At 46.9% G+C, this 18,114-nt stretch overlaps 11 non-coding genes and 7 pseudogenes across 11 annotated transcripts; all 18 read right to left on the bottom strand.

Annotated features, from left to right (window-relative positions):
• Nucleotides 1-9,958: 9,958 nt before the first annotated feature.
• Nucleotides 9,959-10,077, bottom strand: LOC142998939 (5S ribosomal RNA). The gene has a single exon (XR_012963224.1). It is a non-coding gene; the product is annotated as a 5S ribosomal RNA (ribosomal RNA).
• A 245-nt stretch (nt 10,078-10,322) lies between these two features.
• Nucleotides 10,323-10,441, bottom strand: LOC142998225 (5S ribosomal RNA; annotated as a pseudogene).
• Nucleotides 10,442-10,901: 460 nt separating this feature from the next.
• On the bottom strand, nt 10,902-11,020 carry LOC142997304 (5S ribosomal RNA). Its single transcript, XR_012962035.1, has one exon. It is a non-coding gene; the product is annotated as a 5S ribosomal RNA (ribosomal RNA).
• A 245-nt stretch (nt 11,021-11,265) lies between these two features.
• Nucleotides 11,266-11,384, bottom strand: LOC142997406 (5S ribosomal RNA). The gene has a single exon (XR_012962132.1). It is a non-coding gene; the product is annotated as a 5S ribosomal RNA (ribosomal RNA).
• Nucleotides 11,385-11,829: 445 nt separating this feature from the next.
• Nucleotides 11,830-11,948, bottom strand: LOC142998280 (5S ribosomal RNA; annotated as a pseudogene).
• Nucleotides 11,949-12,193: 245 nt separating this feature from the next.
• Nucleotides 12,194-12,312, bottom strand: LOC142997595 (5S ribosomal RNA). The gene has a single exon (XR_012962313.1). It is a non-coding gene; the product is annotated as a 5S ribosomal RNA (ribosomal RNA).
• Nucleotides 12,313-12,757: 445 nt separating this feature from the next.
• LOC142998810 (5S ribosomal RNA) lies at nt 12,758-12,876 on the bottom strand. The gene has a single exon (XR_012963101.1). It is a non-coding gene; the product is annotated as a 5S ribosomal RNA (ribosomal RNA).
• Nucleotides 12,877-13,320: 444 nt separating this feature from the next.
• Nucleotides 13,321-13,439, bottom strand: LOC142998311 (5S ribosomal RNA; annotated as a pseudogene).
• A 245-nt stretch (nt 13,440-13,684) lies between these two features.
• On the bottom strand, nt 13,685-13,803 carry LOC142997594 (5S ribosomal RNA). The gene has a single exon (XR_012962312.1). It is a non-coding gene; the product is annotated as a 5S ribosomal RNA (ribosomal RNA).
• A 459-nt stretch (nt 13,804-14,262) lies between these two features.
• On the bottom strand, nt 14,263-14,381 carry LOC142997141 (5S ribosomal RNA). The gene has a single exon (XR_012961876.1). It is a non-coding gene; the product is annotated as a 5S ribosomal RNA (ribosomal RNA).
• A 245-nt stretch (nt 14,382-14,626) lies between these two features.
• LOC142997955 (5S ribosomal RNA) lies at nt 14,627-14,745 on the bottom strand. The gene has a single exon (XR_012962657.1). It is a non-coding gene; the product is annotated as a 5S ribosomal RNA (ribosomal RNA).
• A 444-nt stretch (nt 14,746-15,189) lies between these two features.
• Nucleotides 15,190-15,308, bottom strand: LOC142998068 (5S ribosomal RNA; annotated as a pseudogene).
• A 245-nt stretch (nt 15,309-15,553) lies between these two features.
• LOC142998180 (5S ribosomal RNA) lies at nt 15,554-15,672 on the bottom strand (annotated as a pseudogene).
• A 460-nt stretch (nt 15,673-16,132) lies between these two features.
• LOC142997303 (5S ribosomal RNA) lies at nt 16,133-16,251 on the bottom strand. The gene has a single exon (XR_012962034.1). It is a non-coding gene; the product is annotated as a 5S ribosomal RNA (ribosomal RNA).
• Nucleotides 16,252-16,496: 245 nt separating this feature from the next.
• On the bottom strand, nt 16,497-16,615 carry LOC142998149 (5S ribosomal RNA; annotated as a pseudogene).
• Nucleotides 16,616-16,860: 245 nt separating this feature from the next.
• Nucleotides 16,861-16,979, bottom strand: LOC142997622 (5S ribosomal RNA). Its single transcript, XR_012962338.1, has one exon. It is a non-coding gene; the product is annotated as a 5S ribosomal RNA (ribosomal RNA).
• Nucleotides 16,980-17,224: 245 nt separating this feature from the next.
• On the bottom strand, nt 17,225-17,343 carry LOC142997691 (5S ribosomal RNA). Its single transcript, XR_012962405.1, has one exon. It is a non-coding gene; the product is annotated as a 5S ribosomal RNA (ribosomal RNA).
• Nucleotides 17,344-17,788: 445 nt separating this feature from the next.
• LOC142998084 (5S ribosomal RNA) lies at nt 17,789-17,907 on the bottom strand (annotated as a pseudogene).
• Between the last annotated feature and the right edge of the window lie 207 nt (nt 17,908-18,114).

Here is an 18,114-nt window from a genome sequence, read left to right as displayed (position 1 = left end):
CCGCTGCCTGCAGGCACTTCCCCTGCTGCAGGATCAGGCGACACCTGTCCATCAGTCGAGCCAGAACTACTAGTAGAACCGCTCGAACTACTTTGTTGACGGTGAGCCCGTAGTCTGGCCGACCGTCGCTGTGCGTGAGAGGAGCTTGAGTCACTTGAGCTACTATGGGCAGGGCTAGTGTTAGCGGGCGTGGTCTGGGGGCCGCGTTGCGCGTCCCCTTCAGCATGCTGCCGTGAGTCAGTGGTGCCTAATTGGTCAGGAAAGTGACCAGGCGGGTCAGGCGGTCGATGGCGGGTGCAGTGGTTGCGATGGAACCAAAATGGCTTACCTTCAACTTTCAAAGCAGTGGGCGTAGTGAGCACCACTTTAAAAGGCCCGTCTCTACGAGGCTCGTTCCACTGACGTCTAAAAACCCGTATATACACTTGGTCTCCCACCTGGATGTCACGGACATCTACTGGGATGTGTGTGTCGTCTTTGCTGTTGGCCTCTTTCACCTGTTGAAACACAAGCCTGTGAATTTGAGACAAAGCTTTCAGATAATCGCCCAGCTCTCGTTCCAGCTGCTGCAATGGAGGCCCCTCCGTCGGCCCTCTGTGTTGTGGAAGGGGCATCGGGCGACCTGTAAGCATTTCATGGGGAGTTAGATGTGTTAGTCGGTTAGTTTGGGAGCGCATGGCCATTAACGCAATTGGTAAAGCATCCACCCACGTGAGCTTATGGTTGCTATCGGCAGCAATCTTAGCAATTTTAGTTTTCAACACTCCATTTGCTCGTTCCACCGAGCCTTGTGATTGCGGATGGTAGACACAGCCAAATTTCTGTTTGATGCCCAATCTACTGAACATCTCTTTGATTACCCGCGAGATAAAATGTGGTCCACTATCTGATGAGATAGTGTCTGGTATTCCAAACCTGGGGAAAACCTCCATACACAAAAACTTAGCTACTACTCTATGGTCATTTCTAGCTGTCGCACAAGCTTCAACCCACCTACTAAACCGACACACAACCACCAATAGGTATCTTTTTCCCTGTACCCTATCAATCATGTCCACAAAATCCATCATCAGGTGCTTAAACGGACCTTCAGGCACTGGAATATGTGCCAATGGATGAGTAAACATTTTTCTAACATTATACTTTGGACAATGTTGGCATATGGATAGTTCTCTGTCAACCATCGCAGCCATGTATGGTGACCACCATACAGCCTGCAACTTTCTCAACACTTGAACTCTGGAACAGTGGTCAGGTTCATGTACTGTCTTGATTGCAATTACCAATAACGATAAAGGCAACACAAAATGCCCATGGCTACTCCTCCATAACCCATTGTGTGGAGTGGCCGTTCGTATGGCCCCCCTTTGGAGCCATAACCTTTGTTCTGCTTCAGAAACTCTGCTTTGCGCCTGTATTAATGAAGCCATGTTGGTTATAGGGGCACAGTCTTGTTCAAACAGTATGGGCCCCTGAGTGGCCTGTCCCGTTGCCGCTTTTGCTGCAGCATCTGCATGATTATTGCCTCTAGCCACCGGTGAATCATTCAGCTGATGTGCTGCACATTTGACTATAGCCAATTGGGTAGGAAGCTGCATGGCCTGTATCAATTCTATCACTGCTTGCCCATGCGCCACCGGTGTGCCATCTGCACGAATAAATCCTCGTTGTTTCCAAATGCTGGCATTAATATGGTATACGCCATATCCATAGGCACTGTCTGTATAAATGGTGGCACGTTTGCCCGAAGCCAGTTTGCATGCTGCTGTTAAAGCTTTAATCTCTGCCAATTGTGCAGAACACGGTTGGTCGAGGCTCACTGATTGTATTTGGGTAAATGTGTCATCCAAATTGAGCTGAACTATGCCATAGCCAGCTTTTGTTCCTGTGTCTCCTCGTACACAAGATCCATCTACAAACAAAACTATGTCCGACGGAATCGGCTGGTTGTACAGGTTGTCGCGTACTTGCATAAAACTATCTGTTTCTTTAAGGCAGTCATGAGGCTCCCCTTCAGTAGGCAAAACCATTCGTGTTGCTGGATTTATCGTGGTGCATCGCTGTATTGTTAGCTCTGACCCTGACAACAGGACCTCATAGCCTGTTCGCCTGGCCTGGGTTATTACAAAACGTGGGCCGGTAAGCATTGCATGCAGTTGGTGAGACGTATATAGTATTACAGGGTGTCCCATGGTTAACACTGACGCCTTTTTGTAGGCAAATGCAGCCGCCGCTAATCCCTGGTAGCAGGGTGGCAGCCCTTCCTCTACCCTATCTAATTTGGTGCTATAGTACGCTATTGGTTGCTTACCGGTAGGAGACACCTGCATCAATACCGCACATGCATGTCCCTGTCTTTCAGCTACGTACAGGTGAAACGGCTTGCGATAGTCGAGATTGGCTAAAACTGGGGCAGTCTGCATATCTTTCTTAAGGAGTTGAAACGCTCCTTCTGCTTCCTCAGTCCATTGGAGTTGCGCTGACTGTGGGGTTTGTCCAGCTGCTCGTATCAAAGCTCTTAATGGAGCTGTTTTAATGGCATAGTCACATATCCATGGTCTGCTATATCCTGTCATTCCCAGGAAAGATAACATCTGGCCTACTGTTTGAGGCTTAGGGGCTTGACTTATGGCCATCAGCTGGGAGGGGGCAATATGCCTTCCTTCCTCACTCAACTGTCTGCCCAAATATTCTACAGATGTTTGACAAAACTGTAGTTTACTTTTGCTCACTTTGTGTCCTCCTTCAGCTAAAACTGTTAGGACTGTGAGTGAATCTTCTTCACACTGTTCTTTGCTGCTAGAGCATATCAAAATGTCATCCACATACATTAAGGTGGTAGACTGTATGTCCAGATGGCTGAGATCATTCGCTAAAACTCGGTTGAATATTGACGGGGAGTGAACGAAACCCTGAGGGAGACGTGTATAAGTATACTGTTCCCCCTCATAGGTAAACGCAAATAGGAACTGCGACTGCGGATGAACTGGAACACTGAAGAAGGCAGAGCACAAATCAATCACTGTGTACCACTTTGTTCCTGGAGGTATGTTAGACAGTAAAGTATGTGGGTCTGGAACAACAGGTATTTCTTCTGCAACAACAGCATTAACTGCCCTTAAATCATGCACCAATCTATAGTCATTTCCATTTGGCTTCCGTATTGGAAAAATAGGTGTGTTGCATGCACTGTTAGTTTTCACTAAAACTCCTGCTTCCACCAGTCCTGAGATGATGGGCCTTATCCCTGCAACAGCTTCTTGTTTTAAAGGATACTGTTTTTGCCTCGGTAACCTAACTTCTGGTTTTATGTGAACATATAGGGGCTCCGCTGATTTTACGAGACCTACATCTGTCTTGTGTGCTGACCATACTTGTGGCGGAACTTGCTCCAACAAAGCTTCATGCTCCTTTGCAACCATCATCTGTTTCCTATCATGTCTGGGTAACTGCACCTCTTCTGCTATGGCCTCGTCTGCTTTTGTTATGCTGATCTTGAGGAACTGCCCGTCAGAGGAAATGCAAATAGCTTTACAGTCTGTAGGTGTCCATTCCTGTACTAGTTGTGCCTTCTTCATCATTGGTCCTAAATCATGTGACTCAAAGTTTTCTGCTATCAGCAAGGTGATGTGTGGCGATGATCCCGGTACTTGGAACCATTCTTTTACCTCCTCCGTACCTATCACCTCAGCAGCTGCTCCTTGGGGTCCCACAATGATGGCATCATACTGGAGGACTGTCGTATGGTTATTCATTGCTTCAAACCAGCACGTCTCATAGTCATCGTGGTCTTGATCTTCGTCATACAGCATCGTACAATGTAGAGGAAGACTTGGCTCTCGTGCCTTCTCAAACTGATGGATTATCAGCGGCTTCCATGTTTCCCATGCATGTATCAGAAATGCATCTGGTGAGGTTAGTCTGATCCAAAACACTCGTGCTTCTTTCCTTTGGCCTGTATTTTGTGGAGAGTCTATCGCTGCCATTTGGGACATCATGGGGCTTGTGTGAGGGCTGACTTTATTTGGGACATCAAAGTATATGCCATTAGGTGAACACATTATTGTGGCATTTAACTGGCACAGTATATCACGCCCTAGTAAATTGATTGGTGTGTCTGCTGAATATAGCATAGGTGCACATACTACTTTGTCTCCTATTTTCATTGGAACCGGTTCAGTCAGGGGTATTATTTGTGTTTTCCCAGAGAAACCAACTGTTCGTATTTTCGATGCCGAGAGGGGAAGTCCGGCTCCATCTCTGCCTATGCATGAGTATGTGGCACCTGTATCTACCATAAATTTATGCTGCCGATTTTGTATTATAACGTCTATGGTAGGTTCACTTTGTGGCTGTTGCGTGAGTACAGGTGTCATTACTTCCCCCTCTTGTTCCTCTGGGCTCCCCTATTGCCACTGGGCTGCAGGTCCCATCCACAGGCCCTGATTTGATGCTCCAGGCCATGGGTTGGTTGGACAGTCTCTCTGTACGTGTCCTGTCACTCCACATCCCCAGCACTGTAGCTGTTGTCGACCTACCGGTGTTGGTGGACCATTTTGGGAGTATTGTGTCTGCTGTTGGTCGTGCAACGTCTGGTCAGGTCCTCGTTGATATCGTGTTGGCGGAGGTCCTCTCCATCTTCCACGCTGGGGTGGTCCTATATTCTGCATTGGCCTCCCTCTTCCGGGCGGCGGATAGTTGCCTTGTCCCCCCGAATTGAGGTGCACATGAATTGGAGGGGCCTGCTGCATGGGTGCGTGGACAGGCTGTTGTCCTGTAGGATAACCTGCTGGGTTAGTGGGGATCATTTGCTGTCCTTGGGCAGGGGCCGCTGTTGCGGTATACACTGGAGCTTGTGTCACCTGCACTTCCGTTTGTTTTTCTGTAGTCCCCTCAGGCTTGAATTCAGGAGCAGCCACCGTCACTGGCGCCTGGTTTTTCGCCTTTTCACGGTCCTTCTTTTGTTTCGTCAGTTCTCCTATCTGCAGCTGGGTTAGCTTACCAGCCAGCATTCTGTTCTGCTCCTCAATAGCCCGCTTCTCATTTCTGTAGACATCCACGTAGTGTACGAGGTGTTCAGTGAACACAGGCCAGTCCAACTTCATCAGCCCAACAACTCCGTTCAGTTTATGTTGCATCTCCTTTGGCATAGCATTCTTTACATACAACTTAAACAGAGCTTTTGATGATTCATTTACATTCCATTCACTGCCTGTCTCTGTCTTCCATTTCCGTTGGAACTGATGCAGGAACTGTAGAGGGCTGTCTTCATCCTTCAAGCTTTCCCTTTCTAATTTTGAAGGATCCATTTTAGAAGGATATTTGTCTCTCAAGGTTTTCCATACCTGTCCCCGAATAGCGTTAAAAGGGGTGTGGTCATAATTGTGGCTCTTTGTCAGTCCTACCACCCCTGCTTTCTTCAAAGATCTCTCCCGACACATGTTGACCCGTGATCTTCATCAGTAGTGCTTTGATGTCTCCGGCAGCCAGTTTTATCCCGCCCGTGTTGTCTTCAAATGCTGCTATCCATCTATCAGCTCCTTCTGTTAGTGCGGGAAGACGGTTTATTAATCCTGTGATGTCCATAAATCCCCATGGCACATACCTCTCTGTGTTACCTGGTCCTTTTACCAGCAGTGGACCCATGGCATGTCCGTGGCTCCCGTCATCATCTCTTGTTTCACCCTTTGATTGGCATTCTGCTACAGGTGCTTTCCTGTCTGCCCTACTTTGTGGACAGAGTGTTGTTCTCGTGGGCCCTTTGTGTACATAGGGTTTTTTCCTTGTGGTCTGATTGCGCGCATAGGGTATTTTTCCGCTCCTCAGGTCCATTTCCCCTGTTCCAGTGGCTTCTTCCGTTAACTCTACATCCACTGTAAACTGGTGTTCAGTTATTCCGCATTCCTCTCTGTTATTATAATCATCAAAACAGTCTATGCGACGTGCTTCGTTGAGCTCACGTTCCCTGTCGAGCTCTTCCCGCAGAAATGATTCGCTTAACTCACGTGTTCTGTTCATCTGATTCACTACTGTTCGCTCCATCTTGTCTATCAATTCCTGTAATTTTTCCGCCTCTTGTGCCGAATCCCCTGCACGTCTCATGTCTGGTGACCCCCAGGCTCTGTAGGGTGACTGTTCCCTTTGTACCTGGCGCGTGTCTTGTTCCACCCTTACTTGTCCTGTCCTGCATCTTTCCGCCTCCTTCGTCAGGCTTGTAGCCTCTCTGACCTTCTGCTGTTCCATACGGCTCCATTCTATTAACAGGTCCCGATTGCATCTGTCTAAATATTCTTGTGGCCTGTCTCCTGTTTCCGGGAGTTGCCTATAGGCTAACTCTTCTGGCAGACTACTCCTTCTAGTGGTCCTATGGTGTATCCCTTGGGGTGTTAGGTATGTTCCTGCCTCTCTGTCCCTAGCTCTTCTTGAGGGTGCTCCTCCTCTTGAGCTTTCTCTTCCGATTGGCAGCTGTATCTCAGATGTAGCATGACACATGCCACGCGGTATTGGCTCTGGATCTGGTTCTTTACTGGAGTGTATGCCTGCCTTCAGGCTGCTTGCTCCCAACGCCTCACTGGACCCGGAATCACTAGAGTCTGAGTTCAGTGACCTGTTGTCTTGCTCTTCTGTTTCTTCATCATACCTTAGTTCCCTTTTTTCCCTGGGGACCTTTCTTTTCCCACCTGAATGTTTTCCTGATTTCATTGTTACCACTAATGTCCCTGTTACTTTACCATCTACTCCGCCGTCCTTAGTGGGTACTGTCCTGCATGTTCTTTTCCATACGGGGGAGGAGGGGCTGATGCTTCCTGCATTAACATCTGTCTATGTGTACCCTCCATTTTAAAGTACTGCAGAATATCCTTCTGTTCCGCGTTCTTCAGTCTCTCCTTCTGATGTTTTTGGTCGTTTCTTTTATCTTTACGCCTTAGCTCCTCTTCCACATTGTCACAATTTTTTAGATCAAAGGTTCCCTGTACGGGCCACTTATTATGGCCTGCTGTGATCCTGTTCCATCTGCCCATACACTTTTGAATTTTCCTTTTCTGTGTAGGATGACGCAGCATGATAAGCTCAGCGGGTGTCAATTCTTCAGATTGTTTACTCAGCTTGAACCCCATGACCTTGCACTTTGGTCTGTTTACTTTATTTTAAACGCACTCCCTTCTTGTGCCAACTATCCTCCAGCTCCAGCCAATTCCGACTTCACTTTGCTCACCGATTCACCTATGGGTATTTGTATGTATCCCTACACCACCTTCTATGATGATCTGCCCACTCTACTCTCTCCACTCTGAGTCCGGGGTATTTTTGGTCAGTTATCATACAAAATGTCCTGTCCTAATATTATCTTTTGCCATTCAACAAATCCTCTATACTCTGGAAATGGGGAACCTTCTCTGTGTGTTGCGTCCACTGATATACAATCAATCCCACTTACACATGTTATAGCTCCCACGTTTTCTGTGTGTGACTCACTGTTCAGCAGTTGGGTAGGATCTACTCCTTCTTCCCACCACTCTCCGTTTCTCCACCTTTCCCTGTGGTGTTCGTTGGTGCCTACACACACAACTTCAGTGTCCCACAGAGCATTTAAATACTGTAAAGCGGGGTGAGGGGGTGTCTTCGTGAGACGATTACTCTTCCTCAGGTGTTGACATAAATCTTCATATGTTAAAACAAATGCCCACCACGGAGACAGGCTCGCAGCCCTTATTTTAAACCTATACGCGGAGTAACTTTTGCTAAATGGATCAATTTCTAGATTGGTTACTCATACACTCTTCTAAATATTAAACTACTTGCACACCGTATGCAAGATTGCTATCTAAACTGACCTTCTAAAATCAGAACACAGCGACATTATTCACAATTCCAAACATAGCAACTTATTCAAACTTCATTTCCACTTCTATTTACATGAAAAAATAATATGCATGCATAAATGTAGCGTATACTGTTTATAGTTCTATCCACTTTTTCTTTCTCCACTACTCCTTCCTTATCCTCTATTTACACATATATACACAAGGCCTTTTAAAACAAAATGCTCTGGCTTCCTGCCAGTTACTACCCCTGGCTCTCTGCCAGTTATTTCCCTGGGCTCTCTGCCCGGTACTTCTTCTGGCTTCCTGCCAGTTACTTCCCTGGGCTCCCTGCCCGGTACTCTTCTACATCTGAGTTGCCCCGGAGAGGGCACGGCGACTTTCTTCAGATTTCTTTTTTCCCTGCTTGTGTCGCCCCAGAGAGGGCACGGCGACAGACGTCTTCAAGCGGTACTTCTACGTTAAATAACTTATTCTCTTATCTAGCTTTGGTCGTCCCTGAAAGGGCACGGCGACATTGCTTTTTCCCTGCTTGGAGTCGCCCCTGAGAGGGCACGGCGACAGACATCTTCCAGCGGTACTTTTACTCTTATCTCATACCATCCCTGTGGTATAGATTTTTCCCTTAAATAACTTCACAACAACAAATGCTTAAATTCCATTCACACTCATATTCATACTCCCTCTTACTGATTCTTTTGAGAGTTTCTCTGCATATTTCACGAACGCATAGATCATACCAGCCCCACAGACCAATGACAAACAAAGCCACATACAGATCAAACAATTAAGTATCACTCTTTGACATTTATCCATCATCCCATCGTGTCAGAATCAGTCATTCTTAATCTTGGATCTGACGACAGTCTTCAACTCTTATTTGTTAGTCAATACTTATCTTATTAATTCTAAATCTAGGTCTTTTTGGGAGAGGTGACAATACCTTGTGACCGTGGGATCAGACAAAGGCCAGGGACGCCACCCAATAAATTTGGAAAAAGAAAAAAGGAATTGTTTCTCACCTTTCTGGTGGATTTTGGGCCCTTGGGTTGGTCCCACCTCCTCTGACGACCCCACTGGTCCCTCGGCCGCACCGTCCCTCCTGGCTAGCTCGCCAAATGACGTGGCAATAGTACGTCAATAGTTCACTTCTAATCAGTCTTCAAGGTTCTGGCTAGTAAAAAACTTGTCTTCAGCTATAGTCTAAAAGCAGTTGAGGAAACCAGTCTTCAGATCCAAGTAAAATGTTTATTTGCAGCAAGGTACAAATGAAACAAGTGAGAGGAAAACCCCGGGGTTGCTCTGGCTTGTGTCTCTTTGTCTTCTCCTTATATACTATTCTGGACCTGGGTTTTCCACGCCCCAGGTCCTTCCCCTTTATCCTAAATTTATAGGTACTTGCCACTATTATGCTTACTCGTCTGATCTTAATCGTGTAAAGCAGTCTTGCAAACCCTAAAAACAGTAGTGGCATCGCCTTGCCCTGATTCGCCTTTCTTGGGACTCTTCCTATTGGTTGGTCTGGGGCTGAGTTTGTTAGTAATCTTCCCATTACAGTGTTATGTGTCTTCCCATTGCAGTGTTATGTGTGTCCACTGTGTTACACAGCCTTGAGCTAGTCTCAGTGTTATGTGCGCCACTGTGCTGCACAACCTTGAGCTATCCGTCAGCACCCATTCATTACACACAACAGGTGCAGCGGCATCTATGAGACATTCAGGCCGGGTACTCCCAACACATGTAGTTACAACCAACACATGTAGTTACAGCTTCACAGTGCTACCCCAACAGGTGCATGCACTGTGCTCAGAGCCATCATTCTCAACAGATGCTGCTAAGCTTCCGAGATCAGACGAGATCAGGCGTGTTCAGAGTGGTATGGCCGTAAATGAGGAGAGGAGCCACACAGAGGCTCTTTATAGGTGAGACAGACCCAGTTCAAGTCACCGTGTACGCATGACTACACCCAAGTTCATTTATATCACAATTTACATGATGCCTTCACCAGAAGAACACTAACATTTCAGATAAGATAAGATACAACTTTGTTCTCCAGAGGGAAATTGCGTGTTCACAGAGGGAGTGAAACATGAGGGAGGAGGACCAGGTGAGGCCTGCTGCTCAGACGGCCAAAATGCTTACGGCACCGGGTATTCCCAGGCGGTCTCCCATCCAAGTACTAACCTGGCCCGACGCTGCTTAGCTTCCGAGATCAGACGAGATCGGGCGTGTTCAGAGTGGTCTGGCCGTAAACGAGGAGAGGAGCCACACAGAGGCTCTTTATAGGTGAGACAGACCCAGTTCAAGTCACCGTGTACGCATGACTACACTCAAGTTCATGTATATCACAATTTACATGATGCCTTCATCAGAAGAACACTAACATTTCAGATAAGATAAGATACAACTTTATTCTCCCGAGGGAAATTGCGTGTTGACAGAGGGAGTGAAACATGAGGGAGGAGGACCAGGTGAGGCCTGCTGCTCAGAGGGCCAAAATGCTTACGGCAGCGGGTATTCCCAGGCAGTCTCCCATCCAAGTACTAACCTGGCCCGACGCTGATTAGCTTCCGAGAACAGACGAGATCGGGCATGTTCAGAGTGGTATGGCCGTAAACGGGGAGAGCAGCCACACAGAGGCTCTTTATAGGTGAGACAGACCCAGTTCAAGTCACCGTGTACACATGACTACACTCAAGTTCATGTATATCACAATTTACATGATGCCTTCATCAGAAACACACATTTCTGGATAATGAAGTCTTACCTAATGACACTGATAATCATCACATAGAACATACAGAGGGACCACTTACATCTCTGGCGCTCACTTTCATCCTCATCATCATCATCATCATCATCATCATCGTCACACAGTGGCTCGTGTACTTCACTCCTCATGTGCATTCAATCATCTCATATTATGCCCATGTGCAATACTCATTTTCTGAATGTATGCTTTCATATAAGATAAGATAAGATAAAACTTTATTCTCATGAGGGACATTGGGTGTTGACAGAGGGAGTGAAACATGAGGGAGGAGGACCAGGTGAGGCCTGCTGCTCAGAGGGCCAAAATGCTTACGGCACCGGTTATTCCCAGGCGGTCTCCCATCCAAGTACTAACCTGGCCCGACGCTGATTAGCTTCCGAGATCAGACGAGATCGGGCGTGTTCAGAGTGGTATGGCCGTAAACGAGGAGAGCAGCCACATAGAGGCTCTTTATAGGTGAGACAGACCCAGTTCAAGTCACCGTGTACACATGACTACACTCAAGTTCATGTATATCACAATTTACATGATGCCTTCATCAGAAGAACACTAACATTTCAGATAAGATAAGATACAACTTTGTTCTCCCGAGGGAAATTGCGTGTTCACAGAGGGAGTGAAACATGAGGGAGGAGGACCAGGTGAGGCCTGCTGCTCAGAGGGCCAAAATGCTTACTGCACCGGGTATTCCCAGGCGGTCTCCCATCCAAGTACTAACCTGGCCCGACGCTGCTTAGCTTCCGAGATCAGACGAGATCGGGCATGTTCAGAGTGGTATGGCCGTAAACGAGGAGAGCAGCCACACAGAGGCTCTTTATAGGTGAGACAGACCCAGTTCAAGTCACCGTGTACACATGACTACACTCAAGTTCATCTATATCACAATTTACATGATGCCTTTATCAGAAACACACATTTCTGGATAATGAAGTCTTACCTAATGAAACTGATAATCATCACATAGAACATACAGAGGGACCACTTACATCTCTGACGCTCACTTTCATCCTCATCATCCTCATTGTCACACAGTGGCTTGTGTACTTCACTCCTCATGTGCATTCAATCATCTCATATTATGCCCATGTGCAATACTCATTTTCTGAATGTATGATTTCATATAAGATAACATAAGATACAACTTTGTTCTCCCGAGGGAAATTGCGTGTTCACAGAGGGAGTGAAACATTAGGGAGGAGGACCAGGTGAGGCCTGCTGCTCAGAGGGCCAAAATACTTACTGCACCGGGTATTCCCAGGCGGTCTCCCATCCAAGTACTAACCTGGCTCAACGCTGCTTAGCTTCCGAGATCAGACTAGAGCGGGCGTGTTCAGAGTGGTATGGCCGTAAACGAGGAGAGCAGCCACACAGAGGCTCTTTATAGGTGAGACAGACCCAGTTCAAGTCACCGTGTACACATGACTACACTCAAGTTCATGTATATCACAATTTACATGATGCCTTCATCAGAAGAACACTAACATTTCAGATAAGATAAAATACAACTATATTCTCCCGAGGGAAATTGCCTGTTGACAGAGGGAGTGAAACATGAGGGAGGAGGACCAGGTGAGGCCTGCTGCTCAGAGGGCCAAAATGCTTACTGCACCGGGTATTCCCAGGCGGTCTCCCATCCAAGTACTAACCTGGCCCGACACTGCTTAGCTTCCGAGATCAGACGAGATCCGGCGTGTTCAGAGTGGTATGGCCGTAAACGAGGAGAGCAGCCACACAGAGGCTCTTTATAGGTGAGACAGACCCAGTTCAAGTCACTGTTTACGCATGACTACACTCAAGTTCATGTATATCACAATTTACATGATGCCTTCATCAGAAACACACATTTCTGGATAATGAAGTCTTACCTAATGAAACTGACAATCATCACATAGAACATACAGAGGGACTACTTACATCTCTGACGCTCACTTTCATCCTCATCATCATCATTGTCACACAGTGGCTCGTGTACTTCACTCCTCATGGGCATTCAATCATCTCATATTATGCCCATGTGCAATACTCATTTTCTGAATGTATGCTTTCATATAAGATAAGATAAGATACAACTTTATTTTCCTGAGGAACATTTGGTGTTAACAGAGGGAGTGAAACATGAGAGAGGAGGACCAGGTGAGGCCTGCTGCTCAGAGGGCCAAAATGCTTACGGCACCGGGTATTCCCAGGCGGTCTCCCATCCAAGTACTAACCTGGCCCGACGCTGCTTAGCTTCCGAGATCAGACGAGATCAGGCGTGTTCAGAGTGGTATGGCCGTAAACGAGGAGAGCAGCCACACAGAGGCTCTTTATAGGTGAGACAGACCCAGTTCAAGTCACCGTGTACACATGACTACACTCAAGTTCATGTATATCACAATTTACATGATGCCTTTATCATAAACACCAGTTCTGGATAATGAAGTCTTACCTAATGAAACTGATAATCATCACATAGAACATACAGAGGGACCACTTACATCTCTGACGCTCACTTTCATCCTCATCATCATCATTGTCACACAGTGGCTTGTGTACTTCACTCCTCATGTGCATTCAATCATCTCATATTATGCCCATGTGCAATACTCATTTTCTGAATGTATGATTTCATATAAGATAACATAAGATACAACTTTGTTCTCCCGAGGGAAATTGCGTGTTCACAGAGGGAGTGAAACATTAGGGAGGAGGACCAGGTGAGGCCTGCTGCTCAGAGGGCCAAAATACTTACTGCACCGGGTATTCCCAGGCGGTCTCCCATCCAAGTACTAACCTGGCTCGACGCTGCTTAGCTTCCGAGATCAGACTAGAGCGGGCGTGTTCAGAGTGGTATGGCCGTAAACGAGGAGAGCAGCCACACAGAGGCTCTTTATAGGTGAGACAGACCCAGTTCAAGTCACCGTGTACACATGACTACACTCAAGTTCATGTATATCACAATTTACATGATGCCTTCATCAGAAGAACACTAACATTTCAGATAAGATAAGATACAACTTTGTTCTCCCGAGGGAAATTGCGTGTTCACAGAGGGAGTGAAACATGAGGGAGGAGGACCAGGTGAGGCCTGCTGCTCAGAGGGCCAAAATGCTTACTGCACCGGGTATTCCCAGGCGGTCTCCCATCCAAGTACTAACCTGGCCCGACACTGCTTAGCTTCCGAGATCAGACGAGATCCGGCGTGTTCAGAGTGGTATGGCCGTAAACGAGGAGAGCAGCCACACAGAGGCTCTTTATAGGTGAGACAGACCCAGTTCAAGTCACTGTGTACATATGACTACACTCAAGTTCATGTATATCACAATTTACATGATGCCTTCATCAGAAACACACATTTCTGGATAATGAAGTCTTACCTAATGAAACTGATAATCATCACATAGAACATACAGAGGGACCACTTACATCTCTGGCGCTCACTTTCATCCTCATCATCATCATCATCATCATCATCATCGTCACACAGTGGCTCGTGTACTTCACTCCTCATGTGCATTCAATCATCTCATATTATGCCCATGTGCAATACTCATTTTCTGAATGTATGCTTTCATGTAAGATAAGATAAGATACAACTTTATTTTCCCGAGGGACATTGGGTGTTGACAGAGGGAGTGAAACATGAGGGGGGAGGACCAGGTGACGCCTGCTGCTCATAGGGCAAAATGCTTACGGCACCGGGTATTCCCAGGCGGTCTCCCATCCAAGTACTAACCTGGCCCGACGCTGTTTAGCTTCCGAGATCAGACGAGATCAGGCGTGTTCAGAGTGGTATGGCCGTAAACGAGGAGAGCAGCCACACAGAGGCTCTTTATAGGTGAGACAGACCCAGTTCAAGTCACCGTGTACGCATGACTACACTCAAGTTCATGTATATCACAATTTACATGATGCCTTCATCAGAAGAACACTAACATTTCAGATAAGATAAGATACAACTTTATTCTCCCGAGGGCAATTGCGTGTTGACAGAGGGAGTGAAACATGAGGGAGGAGGACCAGGTGAGGCCTTCTGCTCAGAGGGCCAAAATGCTTACGGCACCGGGTATTCCCAGGCGGTCTCCCATCCAAGTACTAACCTGGCCCGACGCTGATTAGCTTCAGAGATCAGACGAGATTGGGCGTGTTCAGAGTGGTATGGCCGTAAACGAGGAGAGCAGCCACACAAAGGCTCTTTATAGGTGAGACGGACCCAGTTCAAGTCACCGTGTACACATGACTACACTCAAGTTCATGTATATCACAATTTACATGATGCCTTTATCAGAAACACCAGTTCTGGATAATGAAGTCTTACCTAATGAAACTGATAATCATCACATAGAACATACAGAGGGACCACTTACATCTCTGACGCTCACTTTCATCCTCATCATCATCATTGTCACACAGTGGCTCGTGTACTTCACTCCTCATGTGCATTCAATCATCTCATATTATGCCCATGTGCAATACTCATTTTCTGAATGTATGCTTTCATATAAGATAAGATAAGATACAACTTTATTCTCCTGAGGGACATTGGGTCTTGGCAGAGGGTGTGAAACATGAGGAAAGAGGACCAGGTGAGGCCTGCTGCTCAGAGGGCCAAAAGGCTTACGGCACCGGGTATTCCCAGGCGGTCTCCAATCCATGTACTAACCTGGCCCGACGCTGCTTAGCTTCCGAGATCAGACGAGATCAGGCGTGTTCGGAGTGGTATGGCCGTAAACGAGGAAAGCAGCCACACAGAGGCTCTTTATAGGTGAGACAGGCCCAGTTCAAGTCACCGTGTACGCATGACTACACTCAAGTTCATGTATATCACAATTTACATGATGCCTTCATCAGAAGAACACTAACATTTCAGATAAGATAAGATACAACTTTATTCTCCCGAGGGAAATTGCGTGTTCACAGAGGGAGTGAAACATGAGGGAGGAGGACCAGGTGAGGCCTGCTGCTCAGAGGGCCAAAATGCTTACTGCACCGGATATTCCCAGGCGGTCTCCCATCCAAGTACTAACCTGGCCCGATGCTGCTTAGCTTCCGAGATCAGACGTGATCGGGCGTGTTCAGAGTTGTATGGCCGTAAACGAGGAGAGCAGCCACACAGAGGCTCTTTTTAGGTGAGACAGACCCAGTTCAAGTCACCGTGTACACATGACTACACTCAAGTTCATGTATATCACAATTTACAAGATGCCTTCATCAGAAACACACATTTCTTGATAATGAAGTCTTACCTAATGAAACTGATAATCATCACATAGAACATACAAAGGGACCACTTACATCTCTGGCGCTCACTTTCATCCTCATCATCATCATCATCATCATCATCATCGTCACACAGTGGCTCGTGTACTTCACTCCTCATGTGCATTCAATCATCTCATATTATGCCCATGTGCAATACTCATTTTCTGAATGTATGCTTTCATATAAGATAAGATAAGATACAACTTTATTCTCATGAGGGACATTGGGTGTTGACAGAGGGAGTGAAACATGAGGGAGGAGGACCAGGTGAGGCCTGCTGCTCAGAGGGCCAAAATGCTTACGGCACCGGTTATTCCCAGGCGGTCTCCCATCCAAGTACTAACCTGGCCCGACGCTGATTAGCTTCCGAGATCAGACGAGATCGGGCGTGTTCAGAGTGGTATGGCCGTAAACGAGGAGAGCAGCCACACAGAGGCTCTTTATAGGTGAGACAGACCCAGTTCAAGTCACCGTGTACACATGACTACACTCAAGTTCATGTATATCACAATTTACATGATGCCTTCATCAGAAGAACACTAACATTTCAGATAAGATAAGATACAATTTTGTTCTCCCGAGGGAAATTGCGTGTTCACAGAGGGAGTGAAACATGAGGGAGTAGGACCAGGTGAGGCCTGCTGCTCAGAGGGCCAAAACTCTTACTGCACCGGGTATTCCCAGGCGGTCTCCCATCCAAGTACTTAGCTGGCCCGACGCTGCTTAGCTTCCGAGATCAGACGAGATCAGGCGTGTTCAGAGTGGTATGGCCGTAAACGAGGAGAGCAGCCACACAGAGGCTCTTTTTAGGTGAGACAGACCCAGTTCAAGTCACCGTGTACACATGACCACACTCAAGTTCATGTATATCACAATATACATGATGCCTTCATCAGAAGAACAGTGACATTTCAGATAAGATAAGATACAACTTTATTCTCCCGAGGGAAATTGCGTGTTCACAGAGGGAGTGAAACATGAGGGAGGAGGACCAGGTGAGGCCTGCTGCTCAGACGGCCAAAATGCTTACGGCACCGGGTATTCCCAGGCGGTCTCCCATCCCAGTACTAACCTGTCCCGACGCTGCTTAGCTTCCGAGATCAGACGAGATCGGGCGTGTTCAGAGTGGTCTGGCCGTAAACGAGGAGAGGAGCCACACAGAGGCTCTTTATAGGTGAAACAGACCCAGTTCAAGTCACCGTGTACGCATGACTACACTCAAGTTCATGTATATCACAATTTACATGATGCCTTCATCAGAAGAACACTAACATTTCAGATAAGATAAGATACAACTTTATTCTCCCGAGGGAAATTGCGTGTTGACAGAGGGAGTGAAACATGAGGGAAGAGGAACAGGTGAGGCCTGCTGCTCAGAGGGCCAAAATGCATACGGCACCGGGTATTCCCAGGCGGTCTCCCATCCAAGTACTATCCTGGCCCGACGCTGATTAGCTTCCGAGATCAGACGAGATCGGGCGTGTTCAGAGTGGTCTGGCCGTAAACGAGGAGAGGAGCCACACAGAGGCTCTTTATAGGTGAGACAGACCCAGTTCAAGTCACCGTGTACGCATGACTACACTCAAGTTCATGTATATCACAATTTACATGATGCCTTTATCAGAAACACACATTTCTGGATAATGAAGTCTTACCTAATGAAACTGATAATCATCACATAGAACATACAGAGGGACCACTTACATCTCTGACGCTCACTTTTATCCTCATCATCATCATTGTCACACAGTGGCTCGTGTACTTCACTCCTCATGTGCATTCAATCATCTCATACAATGCCCATGTGCAATACTCATTTTCTGAATGTATGATTTCATATAAGATAAGATAAGATACAACTTTATTCTCCTGAGGGACATTGGGTGTTGACAGAGTGAGTGAAACATGAGGGAGGAGGACCAGGTGAGGCCTGCTGCTCAGAGGGCCAAAATGCTTACTGCACCGGGTATTCCCAGGCGGTTTCCCATACCAGTACTAACCTGGCCCGACGCTGCTTAGCTCCCGAGATCAGACGAGATCGGGCGTGTTCAGAGTGGTATGGCCGTAAATGAGGAAAGCAGCCACTCAGAGGCTCTTTATAGGTAAGACAGACCCAGTTCAAGTCACCGTGTACACAAAACTACACTCAAGTTCATGTATATCACAATTGACATGATGCCGTCATCATAAACACACATTTCAGATAAGATAAGATACAACTTTATTCTCCCGAGGGAAATTGCGTGTTGACAGAGGGAGTGAAACATGAGGGAGGAG

This window comes from Genypterus blacodes, unplaced genomic scaffold (assembly GCF_046128005.1).
Source record: "Genypterus blacodes isolate CSIRO-AG114 ecotype Tasmania unplaced genomic scaffold, CSIRO-AGI_Gbla_v1 ptg000039l_1, whole genome shotgun sequence".
NCBI lineage: Eukaryota > Metazoa > Chordata > Actinopteri > Ophidiiformes > Ophidiidae > Genypterus > Genypterus blacodes.
Note: the sequence above shows the minus strand (reverse complement) of the source record. Positions and strands in the feature narration are given on the sequence as shown.